Genomic DNA, 20,757 nt, shown 5'->3' with positions numbered 1-20,757 from the left:
AAAGAAGGCGTTCTTCCTCGTGAAATGAGGTTTACCGCCATCGAAAGAAAAGCCGCGTTCTTTTGAAATAATTTCGAAAGAACGCGGCTTGAGTCTGGACGCAGGGGAAGTTTTTTCGGGAAAAGGCTACTTTTCCCGAAAAAACCCCTGAGTCTGGACACGGCCCTAGTGTAGACATTGCCTAAGTGTAAGAGCCTTTAAGAATATGGAAGGTAACACCTGAGATTCAAAACCCAGCCTCTTGTTTACACTAAGAGGAAATAATACAGGTTGTAACTCCAAAACCCGGCATTCCCTAGTCTGGCAACATCCATCATCCAGCAGGATCACAGATGCTTCAGGATCAGATTGTCTGGGAGCCTAAGGGCAGGAGGGCCAGCTGACCGGAACAATAGGGTCAGCAGCCCAGCTGGAGGTAGTGTGAGACCAGGGTTGGAGCCCCGCTACAGCCTCTAGCAGCCCACACCAATGTGGGACTGGGCTGGAGTCCCCTAGCAGCATGGGTCAGCATAGGGTTGGAGCCCAATGGAAGTCCCAGAGCCCTGAGGCAGTGTGGGACCAGAATCTCCTGGTGGCTTTCTGGAGCATGGGTCTGGAGAACCAGGGCAGCACCGGGAGTATGGGGCTGGAATTGAGCAACCAAGTCAGGTTGAGGATCAGGGAGGTTGAAGCAGGGTGCCTGCTGGGGAAGCCTGCCAGCAGCAGGCAATGGACTTAGGAGCCAGTGGCAGGAGACCTCCCCTGGTCTGGCAAATTCTCTTGTTTGGAACCATTCAGGTCTCAACAGTGCTAGATCAGGAAGGTCCAACCTGTACTGTTAAGAGAAACTCTCCCTTCAACAAAGCAAGACTGTAAACCTCCCAGAACAATGACATTTTCTCTTTAATCTTCAAAGCTTATAATGGATATAGAAAACCTTTTCATTTGCCTATTGCTAGACAAAATCTTAGACAAAATAGTAAAAACCAAACTTCATCACCACATCTTTCAATATTTTGGTTGCATACAAGTTGGACTTCAGTAACATGAGAGTAAAGCCACCATAAAAATTCATGCTTAGCATGAAAGAGAGTATCATGGATATAACAAAAACTGAGGACCTTGTGGCTCTCTCATCTCACAACAATTTCTGATAAATTCTGCAAATTTGTAATCCTTCTTTTTAAAAAAGACAACTATTTAATTTTCTTCATTTGCCAAGAAATGACAGCTACATTTAAGCAGATGTCATGCTACCCTTTTTATTCAGACTTATATAAAACATTCCGGATATACATAGGAATGTATTGTAGTATGAATTTCAAAGTCAAAATACTAATATTAAGTATAGACAATCTAGTTTCTTTTTACAGGAAGTAGAAGAGCCAAAAGATATTAATGAATGTTATCTTGTTAAAAGTTGATAAGAAAATATAAAAGTTAAGAATTTCACATTAACTCAGTTGGGCAATGCTGACCACCCTCTTTATTTTATGGACCATATTCAATAACAGTGAAATTTTCTTTTACAGATGTCACAAAGTCCCCAGCCCATACCAGAATTGCATATATTTTCAAGATAAGGGAGAAATGAAGCCAATACTCAAATACTGAAAGAACAGGAAGAGAATGGGATGAAAGAGTGAGTCTTTTTTAAATGATAAATTAAAACTAATACCAAACTCCTTGAATTAAATATGTGACAGATATAACTTTAAAAAACTATAAGTTACAACCTTACACAAGGCAGATAAGATACTGAACAAATAAATGCCTTAGAAAGTGTATAGATATTCACTAAACTATTCTTCAGTCATCGTCATAAAGTATTATCATTTACAAATATTGAACATAATGAAACTTCAGTAAGTCAGTGCATTTAGATATCAACTAAAAGGGTAAAAATCAATAGAAATGAATGGGAGAAACCTATCTCTAGTTATTTACCTTTGTTTTACCTCACATGGATGATTTGGGAGTTAAAGAGCCATTTCTACATTCTGGCAAAGAGGCAAGGGTGGGAGGCAGATATAACATTCCACCTCATAACTTCTTTTCTATGAACTGAAAAGCCTAGATTTTCCAGACTGACTAGCAGATATGGCTCTCTCAATTCTTGGGTGTCTCTTGGGTGTCTTGGAACTGATAATTCAAAATATGTATTGAAGACTTATCATATCCTATTAAATGCCTGAGTACTTTTTTCTATGAGTGAGATAATAGTTTAACTTGCATGCCCATTCACTTTTTTAGTCTTTGTGCTGAAATTGATATAAACAGTACTAAAGAGGGCTGGACATATGTGCACTGTCTTTATTGCGGAAAGAAGAGTGTGTGTTTCTGTTTTTTTCATATATGTATTATTTGGGATGATATCCTTTCACAAGAATCATACAATCTTCTCAGTGCAATTCATCATATTTTTCTCTGTGCTATACATGGAGACTGAATAATGGTCGGTTTGAATTATATAAGGCTAAATGTATAATCCAAAATTAATAGTAATACCAAAGACCAATAAAATAGCTCTCAGATAAATTTGGATATTACCAAAAAATTATATTAAAGCAATAAATGTTTATATGTATGTACACATACACATTACACACACACACACACACATATATATAACTGGTCTGGACTTTATTCTGTTGGTATACAATAAATATGATTAAGTCATGATCACTTGTCTCTAATCTACCATTAATTTTTATTTCTGTGATAAATTGTTCTTATCTGTAGGGACAAAGTCTAATAGAAAATTCCCTATACAGTATTGCTTTTTAAGGTAGGACATTGTCACTTGTAAGGTTTGGAAATTCTAAGGATGTTTTAGTATTTGTGAAAGTGGAAGACACTTAACATCTGCTTTATGCCTCATTCAAACTGTGCACCAATAATGAATGCACACCCTGTCATGGCTGATGGACAATATAGCCTTCTCTCCTCTGTAGCCTATTGTTCCCAGATTTCCACTCCTCCTTATGTAAGCCACTAACTACAAGGAGCATGCTCCTGCTAACACTGCATTCCATTCTAATAGTTTCAGTCTCAAAATGAGCTCAAAGATAAAATTTCCTGCTTAGCATTAACTACAAACTAGTTTTTCACTTGGAATTCCATTTAGAAACCTGTTCCAAATTATAGACTTTCATCTGTCAACCCTTATTATCATCAATTAGAAAATGTAAAGATCTCATTTTTCAATTTTGTCGCATTGGTCTAAAGACCAATGAAGTCAGTTGGAGGCATTCCATTAACTACAAAAGGCTTCAAATTGAATCAAAGCATTATCAGTATTACATATCAGTGCAATAACTGATGCTGGAATCAAAACCACCAGTGTTATCCAGAGGAAAGGTAAGGCCAATAACAAGCAGTATTAGGAAATAATCAGGGAGGTTAAAAGCCAATGCTACATATTAGAATTTAAAAACAAAAGTCAAATTCATAGAATTTCAATGATGTGCAAATAAATCTAACAATACTCCTCATCTTCTCTCTTCCAGCTGCTTTAATGTGGACATTTCTAAGCTTAATTATTTTGTGTCTTGCAACAATGAATTTTATTTAGGGCAAAATTTACAAAATATAGCAAATAAATTGCAGCTGCAAAATACATACATGCACACACAATGCACTTTTCTTGTGCTTATGCATATTGTCCAATGTGGATAGTATTATGGAAATAACTTATTTATATTGAAAACAAAGTGTATGATTATATTGCAAGTGTTCAACAGTATGATACACTAAGTATTAAGTTACATATAAGTAATATCTGGTACACTATTTTTTAATAATAGCACAGCCCATGACTCTTCCATTCTTAGGAAATGCTTGCAAATCAAAACCCTTTCATTACAGTCTTAAAACTTTGTTCTATTTGTAACCCTTCTGCCAGGTAGTACCAATAGCAGCCAGGGGCCAGGCTTGATATCTAGGGATTCCTCTCCATCACAGAACTGGCTCGAACCTGACCTAGTAAAATGGGAAAAATCAGACAACACTCTTGGGTTCCTCTGGGAGTGGGCGATGGTTCCCCACTCCCAAGCACAGTGCCTGAGTGCAGAAAGTAAACTTTTGATAAAAAAGGGAGGGAAATAACATGGCATTAATTTTGGAAAAAGTGCCACAAACAGAAAAACACCAAAACCAAGAGTAAATGTCCCAGCTCAAGAAGGTTGGGCAATGTCCTTTTCCTCTCAAGCTCTCAAGGCCAGAAATGCAAATGTCCCCTTCATATGCTCAACTCTTCTCTGCACCCCACTCACAGTTGCTGCTCTTGGTCAGGGCAGACCAGAGTTCAAGGTGATCTACAGAGTTCGCCTTCCATCCTGAGTGTGTGTGAGGGAGAAGGTAGGTAGGATTGCCAGATGGTTGAAACAAAAATACTGAACCCCCCTCCCCCCCAAAATATTATGTTGAAGAAAAAATTCTGTTGACGAAAAAAAGGGAGGGGGGAGACCAAAGTTGTTGAGCAGAAAAAAACAACCCAGCATGTCCCTTTTAACAGTGAGTGCAGGGGAGCTGTTGAGCACTAAGACCCAGGGGAGTCATTGCTTCCCCTTAGTCTTTTGCCTTGCGGAACCAGGTAAGCATGGGCTGGGGTCGGGGGGCTGGGGGTGTTGAGAGGACGGGGGAAGAGGAGGGAGGCTGGGCTCTGAGGGCTTGCAGGGTTGCTAGGTGCCCGGCATTTTCACCTCCTGGCCATGGGAAAAAAATCAGAAAATACCGGACATCTTAGGTGTCCATTGTTTTCTGAATTTTTTTACTGGATAGGAGGTGAAAATACTGGACTGTCTGCGTAAATACCAGACACCTGGCAACCCTAAAGGTAGGAGGCATCTCACCCACTGCTCTGGTCACTCACCGTCCACCTACTTGCTGCTCTCTGGCACTGTTCTGCAGGCCATTCATCACCTCTTCCTGCCGCCGCTCTGCTGGCCACTCCTCATGCCTCTCCATCGCCACACTGCTGGCTACTCATTGCATGTTCTGCTGGCTTGTGGTGGATTTGGCTCTTGGCTAAACCTAGAGATTTCAGCTCTCAGCCCAAAGCACAGTCCAGCCACGAGAGACTCCAGCATCCACTGGAGTAAACTTTCATACAAGAAACTCCTTATGGAGCCTTTATTTAACTCTGTCATTGAAACAGTGGGGAGAAACCATTTGAAGCAGTCTTACATCTTATACCTGGAGGGCATGCAGCCTGCTGACTCAGTTCCCTCCCCAACTTAATTTATAGGTCTCTGAGGGGGTGTCTAGACTACAGGGTTTTGTCAACAAAAGTTGTCTTTTGTCGACAAAACATTACCTGCATCTACACTACCGCCGCATACTGTCGACATGAAGTCGACAGAACGTGGCAGTTTTGTCAACAGTGGTAAACCTCATTTTACTAGGAATAATGCCTTTTTTTGAAAGTACTCTTTCGAAAAAAGGCACTATTGCATGCAAACTGTGCTTTTTCGAAAGAGAACGTCTAGACTCTCTTTCGAAAAAGAGGCTTGCTTTGTTGACAATACTGATTGTAGTCTAGATGCTCTTTTTTACAGAGGCTTTGTTGACAGTATCTATCGACAAAGCCTCTGTCGAAAAAGGCGTGCAGTCTAGATGTAGCCTGAAAGACCAGCCTCTATACCTCCAAGTGTATTTACATTAACAGGGTCTCTCCTTTGAACTGAATTAAACACGGTCTGACTTTTCTGCATTGTGCATTCCCACGATAACTGCAGGCTTTTGGAGGTTATATCTTACATTCTTGCATTTAGTATTAACACAGTTTGTGACCCCCCACAACAGCCAAATTGGTTACAAGGTGCAAAATACCTTCTAACAGTATAATATCTACCATGCCTAAGCAAGCTGAATAAACTGTATTTACATAACCACACGCAGGATTTCTTTCCCCTTCCAGCTGGCTGCAATGGAAGCATTTAAACTATGCTTACATATTTAAATAAGACAAGTGACAATAACCTTTTGCCATTTTTAAGGCCTATCTGAAGAGGTTCAGCTGGTACTGTTCACCTCTGGTGTCTCTGTTTATAATTACAGTAGGATAGTGGAAATTACAGCAGTCACTGTTCTTGAATATACCCTGAACTGCAGTTGAAACATCTGGAACTTGCCTGTTAGCTTGTCATTACGAATTAGGGTGCTCTTTACTTTTTGTCATTCCTTTTCTATGGCTTTCTAAATGATAATATCTGAACTAGCCACATGCTTTTCAGAAGCTTAACTTTGCCTTAGAGGAGATACTTTGGATAAGGACATAATACTTACCTTCTATTTTAATCAGTTAGCCAAATACCACTTTTCTGAGATCACTGCTCTTTTCTAAGAAGTATTCTATATTCTCTTGATCAAAAAAACCTGTCATTTTCTTCTGCACTGTTACCGCTCTACCCCTTTCCATAAATAAATCAACATGCCTAATTTCTTTCCACATCCTGGAAGCTGTACAAAAATAGCTATCTTGATTTAAACAAAGAGTTGGGTAAGAGAGAGCCTTCAACTTTGTGATTCACTGTACCCTGGAAAACACATTGTCCAACACATCATATTTTATTTATAATTTAATACCTTTTAAAGACGTATATAGAAGACAGTAGCTGCAAGAATATTACAAAGAAAATAACTTCCTTGCATTTGTTTCATCAAAGCTTAAAGGATATTTACAAATCTAGCCTTCTGTTTTAGCATGTGAAAGATTATATAATATGATTTACAGTAATAAAAAATAGTGACTTTATCTGTTTTGTTTCAAGAGGATGAAATGATTCTGAAAGATTCCATAGTGAGAGCCTTTGAAACTAAAATTGTTTCTTTATTCCCCCACCCCACCCCACCCCAAAGAGGGACATTACAGACAGCAAGAGTGTACTTTCTCCATTATAAAGGTGCATCTCTGTCTGTTAATATACTTTTGCTAAAACCTGGTAAGACCTTATGTACATGCCAGTGCTAATTGTTCTGAGGCCATCAACTCAGTTCATTTGGGCCACTAGACAGGTGTTATTTTTAGTTACTAGCAACCCGTGGTAGGTTCAATCATATGAGTTTCCCGCAAGAGAAAATCTCTGGGCCTTTGTGTGTACTGTATTTAGAAAAGTCACACCAGTTTAATTCAACTATTTTAAATTAAGTCTAGTTAAACCAGTACAGACCTCTGATTTCACACAAACTGATTTATCATTTGCTTAAACTGATTTAGTTCAGCTGAATTGATATACCAGGTACAAGTGCAACCACATTAAGGATTTATACTCGTTTAATTACATTGATTTAAAACATTCAATAGACTTTTCTAGTATAGACAAAGACTCTGTGCCTGGTTATCAATCCCCTAAGCCATATAGTTTCCCAGAGAGAAAAATTCATTGCTAATGACAGCACTAGAATTATATTGTCCGCTAATTGCAACAGCAAGTTACACAAAATATACAGACATCTTTTTGTTGCCTTCCTATGACAGCCACATGAGAATGACACCAAGAAATTATCTTGTTACTCAAGCTATTCACTTTTCCCTTGCACCTATTTTATCTACATTTCCAATTGGACATATCCTTTTCTTTATTCAAAAAAGCACTAATTGTTACTCATATATTTTACCACAATTACAAGCGTATTTTAATCTCAGAAAGTATGTTGCAATGTTATTGTTCTAAACTAAATTCAAACTATCAAACTATCAAGGGAAGAAAGACTGACAAAGGAATTGATATCTGAAGGTACACAATCATTAAGGGTGCATCTATACATCAGGGCTTAACCTGACATAAGCTACGCAAATTAAGCTATATCAATTGTGTAGCTTTTTTCGAAATAGCTTACTTCTAAATTGGAACTGTCTACACAGCACCTATTTCAAAACAGAGCACTCTTCCTTTGACTTCCATTATTCCTCATACACTGAATGTTACAGGAATCAGAGTAAGAAGTCCTCCAGCTTGACAACATTTTGACATTATTTCAAAATAACTGCCTGCTGTGTAGATGCAGACTAAGGCTATGTCTAGACTATGCTTTATTTTTGAAAGGGGCTACGCAAATTCTGTGGGAATTTGCATATCTTCTTCTGATCTCACTTTTGAAAGTAGAGCTTTCAAAAGTGAAAGTAGTGTGGACATGTTTTTTTCGGGGAAAAAACCCCTTTTCGAAAAAAAACGCTCTTCCTTAAAAAATGAGGTTTACGTGATTTCTTCAAAAAAGGGTTTTTTTTCCCGAAAAAAATGTGTCCAGACTACTTTCACTTTTGAAAGTTCCGCTTTTGAAAGTGAGATCGGAAGAAGATATGCAAATTCCCGCAGAATTTGCTTATCCTCTTTCGAAAATAGAACGTAGTTTAGATGTACCCTACGTTATTTTGAAATAACACTATTTTGAAAAAATTTTACTGTGTAGATGTACTTTAAGTCTGAAGTTCAGCTTTGCTGACTGATGAGTTCTTAGAGATGTCTAAGAATTTCCAATGTCTCCCTCTGTATACAATGGTCAGACATACTCCATAAGGAAATGCAGATATAATAATTTGCTGATATATGGTGACAACGCTAGTTTTTAAGCTTTATTTTTGGCCACTTGCCTGCTACAGGTTATCCAGAAATTATGTCTGGCTGCGTCTAGACTGGCATGATTTTGTACAAATACTTTTAACAGAAAAGTTTTTCCGTTAAAACTATTTGCGCAAGAGAATGTCTATACTGGCATGTGCCTTTGCACAAAAGATTTGCTTTTGAGCAAAAGCATCCATGCCAGTGTAGACGCTCTCTTGTGCAAGAAAGCGCAGATGGCCATTTTAGCCATCGGGATTTCTTGTGCAAGAAATTAATGTGGCTGTCTATACTGGCCCTCTTGTGCAAGAATACTTGCGCAAGAGGGCTTATCCCTGAGCGGAAGCGTCGGAGTATTTGCGCAAGAACCACTGATTTTCTACATTACAAAGTCAGTGTTCTTGTGCAAGTACTCGTGGCCAGTGTAGACAGGTGGCAAGTTTTTGAGCAAAAGCTACTGCTTTTTTGCAAAATCATACCAGTCTAGACTCACCCTCTCTGTTTATTCCCTATTTAATGCTCCCAATGTAGTTGTGTTGACAACTACTACTTAGGCTACGTCTAGACTGCGGGCTTCTTGCATAAGAAGCTTTTATCAGAAGAAATTGTCCCCAAAGCTTCTTGCGCAAGAGTGCGTCCACATTGCGAAAGTGCATCGAAAAAGCAATGCGCTTTTGCGAAAAAGAGTGTCCAGACTGCATGGACACTCTCTCAAAAGTAAGCACTGATTGGTATGCACAGAATGGCCACCAGGGCACCTGTGCTTTTTCCTCTTTCCTCTTTTTGCGCAACTCCCCCCTCTTCCCTAACCACATATACCTTTTTGTGAAAGAACTCTTTCCCAAAAAGGTTTCTTCCTCATAGAAAGAGGAATACCAATTGTGTAAAAACCCCTCTCTTCTTTCGATTCTCTTGCACAAAAATGCACTTGAGGTGCAAGAGAATCTCTTGAGGTGCAAGAGATGCAAACTTACGCTTGCATATTTTTGTGAGAAAACAGCTATTTTTTCACAAAAACTTTGTAGCGTAGACATAGCCTCAGGTATCCCACAGTTTTCTACTTTGTTTTACTTCTGATTTCATGAGTACATGCTGTTATCAGGAGGGTTAGTGAGGTGCTGCAGGCTGCCGTGCTTTTGCTATGCTGATGACACCTAGTTCTATATTTCCATTTTGTCAGCTTAGCTAAGAGTGAAAATGGCTTTTTCCAGCATTTAGATGAGACTGGGACATGGAAGAAGAGTTTGCTGCATGAAGCTCAGTCCAGGTAAGCTTCTGGTAATGCTAGTAAATATGGGAAATAAACCTGAAATTATGGAGAGAGTCTTTTCTCAGCTCACCTTTAGTAAAAGTATGTGCCTGCCATTCATTAATGGAGCTCTGATGCTGAGGGGCATTTTGATCCTGCAGTTTCCATTAATCATAAAGCAGAAATTTCTAGGAAAATTTCTCATCTTCATTGGAGCAGGAGAAGGTGGCTTTCAGCCATGCATCTTGCTCCTGTAATGTATTGCTCCATCACCTCTATTAGATTATTGTCCAATGTAAAACACATTGCTATATCAATACAGGCAGTCCCCGGGTTACGTACAAGATAGGGACTGTAGGTTTGTTCTTAAGTTGAATCTGTATGTAAGTCGGAACTGGCGTCCAGATTCAGACACTGCTGAAACTGACCGCCAGTTCTGACTTACATACAGAATCAACTTAAGAACCCCAGGCGTCCCCAAGTCAGCTGCTGCTGAAACTGATCAGCAGCTGATTCCAGGAAGCCCGGGGCAGAGCAACTCTGCCTGGGGCTTCCTGTAGTCAGCGCTGGTCAGTTTCAGCAGAAGCTGACTTGGGGATGCCTGGGGCAGAGCAGCTGGGGTGCTGCTGGGTTGCTCCAGTAGCGCTGCTCCTGGGTGCTACTGGACCAACCTAGCAGCACCCCATCTGCTCTGGCCCAGGCGTCCTGATTCAGCCGCTGCTGAAACTGACCAGCAGCGGCTGAATCAGGACCTGGGGCAGAGCAGCTGGGGTGCTGCCGGGTTGGTCCAGTAGTGCCCAGAGCGGGCGCTGCAGGACCAATCGGCAGCGCCCCAGCTGCTCTGGCCCAGAGTCCAAAACAAAAGCCTGGTCTGCTGGGGGGGAGGGGAGCACACTAGCTGCCCCCCCCTCCAGCAGACCAGGGACACGGGGAGCAGAGCCTCTGAGGCGAGGGACCCCGCCGCGGCTGCGGCTTCAGTCCGGGAGCCTGTGGTCTGCTGGGGACGGTCCCCAGCAGACCACAGGCTCACGGACTGAAGCCGCAGCCGCGGGGGGGTCCCGCGCCTCTGAGGCTTTGCTCTGGCAAAACCTCAGAAGCGCGGGAACCCGCCCGGTGCCCCTGGTCTGCTGGAGACGGTCTCCAGCAGACCAGGGGCACCGGAGCAGCTTACCAACGGGGCTTTCTCGCCCCGACTTCCGGGGCGAGAAAGCCCCGTTCGTAAGTGCGGATCCGACGTAAGTCGGATCCGCGTAAGTCGGGGACTGCCTGTACAGTAACTAAGCTTGTGTTTCTCTGTCGAGTAGGTAGTGTATCTGGTTTGGCAGCATATCTCATTGGTTTTTAGGGGAAAATGTGTAAAACCATTTAGTTTTACTGCATATGGTTTTCATCCTTAACTGTATGTTGTCTAAGCGTCACACAAAGTGTTTGTAAACATAGCTTTGGATGCAGGACTTTTAATTAAGCGATCTATCCATTCTTCTCCCCACTTGTATCCCAATCTGGCAAATCTTTAGCATGTGCTTAATTCTAACTACATGGAGTAATCAGTGAGACATGCAAAATGTTAAGCAGGCAAATATAGGCATGTGTACACTATAGCTGGGAGTGTGCTTCCCAGCACAGATAGCTATGCACCCAATAGAGTGGTTTGAACTATAGTGATAAAAATAGCATCATCATAGACCAGGTAGCATGGGCAGTAGTTAGTGCTAGCTGCCCCAGTCAGTACCCTATGGTTCAGGTAGGTTTGGATGCAGGAGGCTAGCATGGGAACTGTGGTGCTCCTGACTTCACAGCTATTTTAGATCCCTCAAGCAGAGATAGTTCATGCCTGTTTGCCTGGACTGGGAAGAACACTCTCATCTCCAGTGTCAGTATACCATAAGCGTATGCAGGATAGGTACAATATTTCCTTCTTGACATTAGTATTATGAAAAGTACATGACAATGGATGTTGTATGCCTAGTCTTAGTCTTGCTAAGGAAATAGTAAACTTAATTTGACTTGCTTGTGTAAGTGGTTGCTATGATCACTTTTGAGCCATAACATTTCTTTCCTGGCTTCTGCAGGCAATTTTCTACGTCAAAAGTAAACAGACTATTAGGCTGTGTCTAGACTACATGACTCTGTCGGCAGAGGCATGTAGATTAGACAGATCAGCAAAGGCAAATGAAGCCGCGATTTAAATGATCGTGGCTTCATTTACATTTACATGGCTGCCGCGCTGAGCCGACAAACAGCTGATCAGCTGTTTGTCGGCTCGCTGCTAGTCTGGACGTTCCCCCTGTCAACATCAAAGCCCTTTGTCGGCAGCCCCGTTATTCCTCGTGGAATGAGGTTTACCGGGGCTGCCGACAAAGGGCTTTGATGTCGACAGGGGGAATGTCCAGACTAGCGGCGAGCTGACAAACAGCTGATCAGCTGTTTGTCAGCTCAGCGCGGCAGCCATGTAAATGTAAATGAAGCCGCGATCATTTAAATCGCAGCTTCATTTACCTTTGCTGAACAAACAAATCTACATGCCTCTGCCGACAGAGGCATGTAGTGTAGACGTACCCTTAGAGATATGACCAATACATTAATAACCAACATCCAGTAGGACCATTGATGCTGTTGGAACAAAAGGCCCCTGGATTATAGAGCTGGGTGGCCATGGGATTAGCACTGGGATAGTGGAGCTGTGGCTGCTGTGGCAGCCCCAACAGCCAAGCCCTGGTGGTCCTGGAGCCACGAAGCCATCGCAGCCCTGCAAAAACTGAGCCCATCAGCCCCAGGGAGTGGAGCCCTGGTGGTCCCAGAACTGCAGCAGCCCCAACACTCTGTCACTGTGACAGTGTCTGTGCCCAAGAGCTGTGCAGCCCCAGTGGTGCTGGGTCTGCAGAGCTGCAGTGGCCCAGGGACATTGGAGTCCCGGTGGTCCCTGGTCATTGGAACCATGGCAGCCATGGGGTGACTTCACCTGATCCAGCAAATTCCTTTATTCAGGACGAGTCAGACCCCGAGGGTACCAGATCAAGGAGGTCCAACCTGTATTTGTATATTTCTTAATTAGGTTACAACCACTTTTGAGACCTTATGCCAATTTCCACTAAGAGCTGGACCTAGAGCATAGATGGGCAAGTACCAGTACAGGGGCTAGGTCCAGTCCACTAGTATTAGCTTCTGTAGGGTCCCCAATGCTATATTTATCTGCATGGCTTCAGGGAACAGTGATCACAGCTCCTGTTAGCTTCTTCATAGAATGAAGTTTACAGAGATGCCGAAGAAACACATCTTCTTTTCCGATTTTTTTTCTGGAAAAGCAGACGTGTTCCTTGGACGTGGCAGAACATTACTTTCAGTATTCTGGAAAAACTCTGCAGTCTAGACGTACCCTCAGGGAAGAAGAACATCCAACTAGATCAGAGAGAAATAATCTCATAGTTGGGACCTTCCTTTCAGATGATGTCTTAGTATCCTCTCACATTTTATGGATACCTCTGCAGGAGAGGAACTCCAGACATTTGGAAGAGACAGGTATTAGTAATGAGGGATTCAATCATTAGAAACATAGCCAGCTGGGTTTGTGATGACCAGGAGAACTTCATATTGACTTGCCTGCCAGGGTTGTGAACTCTTGAGTCATCTAGATAGACTTATGTGTAGTGCTGGGAAGAAACCAGTGGTCATGGTACATGTAGGCTCAGTGTCATAGGAAGGATAGGAACGAGGTTTTGGAGGCCCAATGTAAGCTGCTAGGTAAGAGACTTACTTACTACTTATTACTAAGGACTTGCCCAGGATGGTGACAGTGACTGTGAAATGTTAAGGGAGAAAAGAGAGAAAATAAAAAAATAAAAACAACTCAGGGTATGTCTACACTACAAAGTTAGTTCGAACTAACGGACGTTAGTTCGAACTAACTTTAATAGGTGCTACACTAGCGCTCCGCTAGTTCGAATTTGAATCGAACTAGCGGAGCGCTTAGTTTGAACTAGGTAAACCTCATTTTACGAGGACTAACGCCTAGTTCGAACTAGCTAGTTCGAACTAAGGGCTGTGTAGCCCTTTAGTTCGAACTAGTGGGAGGCTAGCCCTCCCCAGGTTTCCCTGGTGGCCACTCTGGCCAACACCAGGGAAACTCTATGCCCCCCTCCCAGCCCCGGACCCCTTAAAGGGGCACGGGCTGGCTACGGTGCCCGTGCCAGGTGCAAGCCTGCCAGCACCCAGCTAGCAGACCCTGCACCTGGCACGGCACAGAGCCACCCACCCGATGCCCCCCAGCCCACCCCCTCTTGCCGGGACCAGGCTGGCGGCTCCCGGGAGCTTGCCCTGGACCGCAAGAGGCGGGCACCTTCCTGGGCTAGTGCGGACATCGTGGACCTCGTCCACGATCTCCGCACTAGGCACAGGAAAGTGGCCGTCTAGGGCAGGAGAGCTGCCAGCCTGGCCACCCAGGACCAGGTGTGCATGAAAATCAAGGGGGTCCACTGAGACCCCCGACACTGAGCCCTGAGCTTACAATGGCCGTCCTGGGTCAGACCAAAGGTCCATCTAGCCCAGTAGCCTGTCTGCCGACAGCGGCCAACCCTAGGGACCCTGGAGGGGATGGACCGAAGACAATGACCAAGCCATTTGTCTCGTGCCATCCCTCTCCAGCCTTCCACAAACTTTGGGCAGGGACACCACTCCTACCCTCTGGCTAATAGGACTCCATTGACCCAACCTCCATCACTTTATCTCACTTCCCTTTAAACTCTGTTCTAGTTGTAGCCTTCACAGCCTCCTGCAGCAAGGAGTTCCACAGGTTAACTATTTGCTTTGTCAAGAACAACAACTTTCTCTTACTAGTTTCAAGCCTGCTACCCATTCCTTTCCTTTGGTGTCCTCTAGTCCTTCTTTATGGGAACTCAGGAAGAACTTTTCTGAATGCACACTCTCCACCCAACCCCTGCTTTTAGAGACCTCTATCCTGTCCCCCCTCCGTCTCCTCTTTTCTAAGCTGAACAGTCCCAGTCTCTGTAGCCTTTCTTCATCTGGGACCTGTTCCCAACCCCTGATCATGTTAGTTGCCCTCCCCTCTCCCAGCCTTTCTCTTCCCCTCTCCCACCTCCTTTTCCCAGTCTCCCCCAGTTTTTTTCAATAAAGACAGAGTCAATGTTGGAAGAAACGTTATCTTTATTTTGTACATCAATAAGAAGGGGGGCTAGGGAAGGGTAAGTGGAAGGAGGTGAGGGAGGAATGGGGTACGAGCCCCCAATGGGGAGGACTGGGCTGGCTCTGTGGGCTTCTGAGGGTGGAAGCTCTCCTGCAGCCCCCCAATTACTCCCTCTCCCCAGATGGCAGCCTGCGGCAAGTGCAGCCGGGCTGATGGCCGAGTGGTGTGATGTGCCCAGTGTGGGCACTCAGGGCACTCCAAGCCAGAACTTCTTTGCAAGCGGGGCACCCCTGAGAACTGTGTGTCCGGGGTGGGGGTCGGGACCCTTTAAGCGCAGCCCTCGGCTAGCCTGAGACAGCATCTCCATGCTCTAAGTCCTCCTTTTATGCCCTGCCAGCACTGCTTCCGGCCATCCTTAAGCCCTGTTCAGAGTCCACTCAATGTGGACTTACTAGTTCGAACTAGCAAAACGCTAGTTCGAACTAGTTTTTAGTTCTAGATGCGTTAGTTCGAACTAGCTTAGTTCGAATTAACTAATTCGAACTAAGTTAGTTCGAACTAACTTTGTAGTGTAGACATACCCTCAGTAATAATGGGGGATTTCAACTATCCCTATATTGACTAGGTATGTGTGACTTCAGGACAGGATGCAGAGATAAACTGTCTTGACATCTTAAATGACTGCTTCTTGATCTAGCTGGTAGAACCCACAAAAGGAGAGGCAGTTCTTGATTTAGACCTATGTGAAGATGAATATAGCTGTACTGCTTAGAAATAATGCATTGAATATCCCTTTGGTGGGAAAAACACCATAGAATCCAACATGGTGGCGTTTAATTTAAAAAAGATGAACTACAAAAATGATGAAGTTAATTAAACAAAATTAAAAGGTACAGTGTAAAGTGAAACCCCTCAAAGCTGCATTGAAACTTTTCAGTCAGCATAATCGAGGCTCAATTTAAATGCATGCCCCAGATCAAAGAAACATACTAAGAGAATCAAAAAAGGGTCACTGTTACCTAACAATAAAGTAAAAGAAGAGGCAAGAGATAAAAAGACATTTTAAACAATGTGGAAGTTAAATCCTAGTGAGGAAAAGGGAAAGGATCATTGACTTCCTCCCAGGGTGTATCTATACTGCATCCATAACTTGAAATAAGCTACACAATTTGAACTATGCAAATTGTGTAGCTTATTTTGAGTGTATTTCAAAATAGCTTATTTCAAAATTTGCTGCTGTCTACACAGAACCAAATTTCAAAATAGAGTGCTAATCCAAAATGTCCCTTAATCCTCGTGGAATGAGGGTTTACATAGACATAGGAATAGTGCACCCATTATTACAAAAGCTATTTTGAAATAGCGGGTGTGCAGTCAAGATGCAGAAAACGCTATTTTGGGATACCGGAAATATCCTGAAATATTGCCACTGTCTAGACGCACCCCAGAGACCTAAGCAGGTGGCAATAAAGCTTGGAAGTGGGAGAGTCTTGGGCTCTGAGCATTCTAGGCACCAACAACATTTCTGCAAACCTACATCCTGTGGTATAAACAACATGGAAGTGAGACCACCACATGGTTATACTCATATTGATTTATTAAATGAGGAATTAACAATCCACTGTAGTGTTAAACTAAAGGGGAATGGGAAACCTGCCCCCAAACACACACAGGGCACATCTAAACTACATTTGTCTATCAAAAGAGAAATGTAAATGAGGCAAATTGAAAGTGGAAATGAAGCGCAATTCTTTAGAAAAAAACAACAACCCTTTTTTGAAAGAACCCATACTCGTTTTTTCAGGAGTACGGGTTCTTTCGAAAAAGATTTTTTTTTTTTAAAAAAACTGTGTTTAGACTGCTCTTTCACTTTCGAAAAGCCCTTTTTCGAAAAAGCACTCAGATGCGAATATGCAAATGAAGCACGGGATATTTAAATCCATGCTTCATTTGCATTTTCGATTTGCTTCATTTTCATTCCTCTTTTGAAAGAGCAATGTGTCTAGACATAGCCACTTTCATTCACACACACACATTCATTCATTCCCTCAGGCACTCACACACTTACACAAGCAAAAGGTTGCAGAGAGAGCCAAGGCATATTATGGCCAAAGCATCTGCCTACAGTCATGATCCCAACCGGCGAGCTGATCATAAAAAGTGATTCTGCCCTGTGCTCTCTTCTTTTATTGGAACAAGGTCTCTCTCCTGTCACAAACACAGGGTCCTTCCTCCGCGTTTGTCACTGAGGAACATGCCCAGACCTCCCTTGATTCTGGTCCTTTGTTTGCTTAGAGCAGGGGTGTCTCTGTGATTGCTTTAATTAGTCACCACCTGGCTCCAGGTATTTAGCCTTGCTGTTTTCCTCACCACAAACATGCTACCATTTCCATTCACACACACATTCTTATCACAGGGTGGAATGCAGCTGAGAGCAAGTTATAAGCAAAATGGCTGAGATTCACAAAAATTACAAAGTTGAAAAGCTCAACAATCTTACAAGTTTCAGAATTTAAAAAGCAAGGTAGCTGCAAGTTGCAAAGAAAAAGTACAACGCTTCAAAGCTCAGTGGTTACAAAGGTACCTTCCAAAGCACAGCTACTGACTGAGAACAATTTCCATCTTAATCATCTACAAATCATCTACAAATCATCAAGTAATAAAGTGACCTAGAAGACAACCCCTCCTCCCCCAAACAGTGTTCACAGCAATGCAGTCAGCAGCAGGTTTTGTCATTCTCAAAGGCATGTGTTGGCAGGACCTTACAATTCAATGCATTTCCAGAAAAGTTATGTGTAAATCAAATAATAACTCAGGCGGAGGCTTTATACAAGTATTAGACCTCCACATATGGTGACCAAATAGTAAGTTTAAAAAATTGAGACAGGAGGTGAGGGGTGGTAATAGGCAATCTATACATGAAAAAGCCCCGAATATGGGTTTTTCCCTGTAAAATCAGGACATCAGGTGAAACAGCTACCACTGGGTAATCTTCAAATTACAATTATTCTTGTAGATTGAATAATAAGGATCTAAACTACATATCTGAAAGTCATGGAATTCAAATTGTCTTGTGAATCCATGTGGGGAGTCAGTAAGGCTGCATAGGATTTGGTCTAAATCACCAAAAATACATGTTATTTTTTCTGTCATTTGTTACACATTTTCTTTGAGTAACCCACTGCTCAGTGTGTGTATGTGATTTATGTCCCTCCTTTATCTACCCAATCCATAGAGGATTATAGTGACCTCAGCATGTTAAGGCATATTGACTTTCCAAATAAACAACATGTTTGACAGTTAGATGTGTTGATCTCTTGCTGTAGTAGATATAAAAGTATATAAGGTCAATCTCAAGGTTTAGCACCAGAGGGGAAGTTTAATGAAGATGGGGCACATGTTGCTTTTTAAAATCTTTTGGAAGTGAAAGCCCTAGAGGATGTTTGAGTAAGTTACCAACATATTATATGCTATATAAAAGTGGGAAGTAATATACCCTTAGCTTCTTAGTTCAGTTCTTGTGAGAGTTTGGGTGGTATATGTCCTGTTGCAACATTAATTGCTATTAAAGATATTTTGTTTGCTAATTTAATACATTTTTCTCACAGAGTACATATACTCTGCAGCATTATTCAAACATAGTGCACATATACGCTGCAAGCCTTTATTTCGAAATAATGTTGAGCTGGAGGACTTTTTACTCCAACACAATAACCCTCATTTTATGAGGAGTAAAGGAAGTTGAAGGAAGAGTGTTCTTCCTTCGACTTCCTGCTGAGTAGACAGAGTCAAAAGCCGAATTAAGCTATTTAAACTTCAGCTCCACAATTGATGTCATTGAAATTGTGCAGCTCTACTCTAACCTGCTGTGTAGATGTACCCTTAGTTCCCAGTCATGCAAATACTTACTCATATGTATCACTTTTAACATGACTTATTTTTAGCAGAATAAAAACTTTATACACATTTTGCTTCAGTTTGAACAAATGGTTTCATTGTTTTAGTAGTTTTTAAAAAAAACTCAAGTTAATTATAACATGTAAAGTAATTGTGAATCAAGATGTTGAAATACTGAGTTTAAAAATCAACATAAAAAGTGTAGATTAATATATCACATTAATTTAAATTAATCACAGAGCCTCTTTATACATTTACTAAATATGGGCTTTTAAGACCAAAAAGCTGAAGAATATCTGTACACTACCATAGGGGTGGAGGGAAAAGATTACAAGGAACCATAAGGTAACATAATCAGAGTTATGAAGCATTCTCACCATGTGTGAACTTGTCCATTTATTTCCATCAAGGAAGAACCAAAAAATGGTGTCTTGCTAACTTTTAAATTCAATATATAGTATGGATTATAGTTAAAAGCTGAAAGTAATAGAAAAGCAGATTTTTCTTTTCTCTATACTGTTCTTTGCCTCTGTCCTGACCTACTCTTTTGTTTATTTGAACCAATATTCATCCGGTCACACTGATCATGAGACAAGTATCATTATTTGTGCAAATATGTCCTAAGATGTCAGCACTTTTAGAACATTTCTCTGACAGCACAAACCGGAAATGTTAAGCCTAACCTATCATCGCTGTGTCCTATCAGCAGAATAGACTGTTCAGACCTGATGAGATTTCCTTCAGATTCCTTGTTAAGATTTTAGAATCACCACATTAGAACAACTGCATTCAAGAATCCTTCCCCAGTTTTATAATAAGTGTCACATCTGATGGAAGAAAAGTCTTTTGGAAATCTAGTAGACTATTTTTGAGGCACTTTGTACCTCTACTACTAGACTTTATTTGGGATCCAGCCTCAATTCTGTATTCTTCAGGGTATTTCTACAGTGTGGCAAGAAGTATGTTTCTACCTTGAGGAGATAGGCATATATTGTCTCTGCTTGAGCTAATATGCTAAAAATAACAGTGTAGCTGGGGGAAGCACAGACAGAAGCTCCGTCTACCTACACGAATACAAACCTGCTTGGACCCTCCCACCAGACACATAGACACCTACACAGCTACTCAAGGTGGGAAGCATGCTGCCAACTGTATTTAGATATACTCTTTGTATGAGTCACTGATAGTTACCAGCACGATCTTTTTTTAGGGATGTTAAAACAGTTGAGACATTCAAAGCTAGTGCTTAACTGGTTAACCATTTTAACTTGGGGCCTACTGCCCAGCCCACAGCCATGGAGTCCTACTGTGACTGTGCATTCTGCCACTTGGCCTGCTACCCATCCTGCCAATCTCAGTGGCAGGGGCTGTTCCAGCAAACACAGCTGCCTGCTGCCAGAGTTCACCTGGGAGAACTGGTTAACCAGTAAGCATACTGGTAAGCCTAATGCTTATCAGAATGTTTGCCAGGTAGCCATTTAACATCCCTATGTTTCTGTTGATAGATGTTTGGATTACTTCTTTTAATGAAAATCCAAGAGGGAAAAAGTGACCCCTTTAATTCCCTTTGTTTCAGTTTTATCCTGGAAAAAAGAATAAAGAAAAAAGTTGAGTGTGGGAGAAGCTAAAGATGATAAAAATGGAAAAAATAAAATCCAATGTTGTTTGCTTTTCGGGTTCAGGATTTTTTCAAGCAAAATATTTATTGTGAAATTCTTTGAAGAAACTTTTTTTTTTCCTGAAAAATGTCCTAGGAGTGGGAGAAAGGGGAGAATGACTTGTTTTTTTAATATTTTTAGCCAACTATAATATCTCATCATCAACTTTTTTCATTTAAAAAAATTCCAGTAATGTGGAATGTAAATCTAAAAATAAGAATTTTCTCTAATATGCAAACATAATACAAGTAATTAATAAATTGGGTTATTCAT

The sequence above is a fragment of the Pelodiscus sinensis genome, chromosome 1 (assembly GCF_049634645.1).
Source record: "Pelodiscus sinensis isolate JC-2024 chromosome 1, ASM4963464v1, whole genome shotgun sequence".
Classification (NCBI taxonomy): Eukaryota; Metazoa; Chordata; order Testudines; family Trionychidae; genus Pelodiscus; species Pelodiscus sinensis.
This window is presented reverse-complemented; position numbering follows the sequence as displayed.